Genomic DNA, 1979 nt, shown 5'->3' on the forward strand with positions numbered 1-1979 from the left:
CCCGGGCTCGCCCCTCCCCCCCGCGCTGGCCCCGCCCCCCGCGCTGGCCCCGCCCCCCGCCCCTCCCCCCGTGCCCAGCACGGTCCCGCGGCGGCTCCTCAGCGACGCGGGGGAGGGGGAGGGGGAGGGCAGCGACGACCCCCTGGACGGCGACGACGAGCTGGTCATCGACCTCCCGGAGTGACCTCTGACCCCGGAGTGACCTTGGAGTGACCACGGAGTGACCATCGACCTCCCGGAGTGACCCCGGAGTGACCATCAACCTCCCGGAGTGACCTTTGACCCCGGAGTGATCACTGAGTGACCTCTGAGTGGCCATTGACCTCCCCGAGTGACCTCTGACCCCGGAGTGACCCCTGAATGACCATCGACCTCTCGGAGTGACCTTTGACCCCGGAGTGACCATCGACCTCCCGGAGTGACCTTTGACCCCGGAGTGACCATCGACCTCCCGGAGTGACCACTGAGTGACCACTGAGTGACCATCGACCTCCCGGAGTGACCTCTGACCCCGGAGTGACCACTGAGTGACCATTGAGCTCCCGGAGTGACCTTTGCCCCCGGAGTGACCATCGACCTCCTGGAGCGACCTCTGACCCCGGAGTGACCATCGACCTCCCAGAGTGACCACTGAGTGACCACTGAGTGACCATTGACCTCCCCGAGTGACCTTTGACCCCGGAGTGACCATCGACCTCCCCGAGTGACCACTGAGTGACCACTGAGTGACCATTGACCTCCCGGAGTGACCTCTGACCCCGGAGTGATCTCTGACCCCGGAGTGATCACTGAGTGACCCCTGAGTGACCACCGACCTCCTCGAGTGACCTCTGACCCCAGAGTGACCCTGGAGTGACCATCGACCTCCCCGAGTGACCTTTGACCTCCCAGAGTGACCACAGAGTGACCATCGACCTCCCGGAGTGATCTCTGACCCCGGAGTGACCTCTGACCCCAGAGTGACCACTGAGTGACCACTGAGTGACCCTCGACCTCCCTGAGTGAGCTTTGACCCCGGAGTGACCATCGACCTCCCAGAGTGACCTTTGACCCCAGAGTGACCACGGAGTGACCATCGACCTCCCAGAGTGACCTCTGACCCCGGAGTGATCACTGAGTGACCACAGAGTGACCATTGACCTCCCAGAGTTACCATGGAGTGACCATCAACCTCCCGGAGTGACCTCTGACCCCGGAGTGATCACTGAGTGACCACTGAGTGACCCCTGAGTGACCATCGACCTCCCCAAGTGACCTCTGACCCCAGAGTGACCATCGACCTCCCGGAGTGATCTCTGACCCCGGAGTGACCTCTGACCCCGGAGTGACCCCTGAGTGACCACTGAGTGACCATCGACCTCCCTGAGTGACCTTTGACCCCGGAGTGACCATCGACCTCCCGGAGTGACCACTGAGTGACCACTGAGTGACCATTGACCTCCCGGAATGACCTTTGACCCCGGAGTGATCTCTGAGTGACCACCGACCTCCCCGAGTGACCTTTGACCCCGGAGTGACCTCTGAGTGACCATTGGCCTCCCGGAGTGACCTTTGACCCCGGAGTGACCTTTGAGTGACCATCGACCTCCCCGAGTGACCACGAGTGACCCCCAAGTTACCGCTGACCCCCGAGTGACCCCAGAGTGACCCCGGAGTGACCATCGGCCTCCCAGAGTGACCTCTGACCCCTGACTGACCTCTGAGTGGCCCCGTAACCTCCCAGAGTGACCATAAGTGACCGCTGACCCCTGAGTGACCCCGGAGTGACCCTTGACCTCCCAGAGTGACCTTTGACCCTCGGAGTGACCACAAGTGACCGTCGATGGTCATCGACATCCCGGAGTGACCCCTGAGTGACCTCTGACCCCGGAGTGACCATCGACCTCCTCGAGTGACCTTTGACCCCGGGGCGACCCCGGGCTGACCCCGCCCCCGAAATGGGGCTAATTTGGGGGAAATAAACGGAATTTTGGGCCAAA

At 62.8% G+C, this 1979-nt stretch overlaps 1 long non-coding RNA gene across 1 annotated transcript; it reads left to right on the plus strand.

The window, feature by feature from the left end:
• The first annotated feature begins 49 nt into the window (after window positions 1-49).
• LOC108510304 lies at window positions 50-1974 on the plus strand. Its single transcript, XR_001878784.1, has 2 exons — window positions 50-1159; window positions 1634-1974. It is a non-coding gene; the product is annotated as an uncharacterized LOC108510304 (long non-coding RNA).
• Window positions 1975-1979: the final 5 nt, after the last annotated feature.

The sequence above is a fragment of the Lepidothrix coronata genome, unplaced genomic scaffold (assembly GCF_001604755.1).
Source record: "Lepidothrix coronata isolate B3197 unplaced genomic scaffold, Lepidothrix_coronata-1.0 Scaffold629, whole genome shotgun sequence".
Taxonomy (NCBI): domain Eukaryota; kingdom Metazoa; phylum Chordata; class Aves; order Passeriformes; family Pipridae; genus Lepidothrix; species Lepidothrix coronata.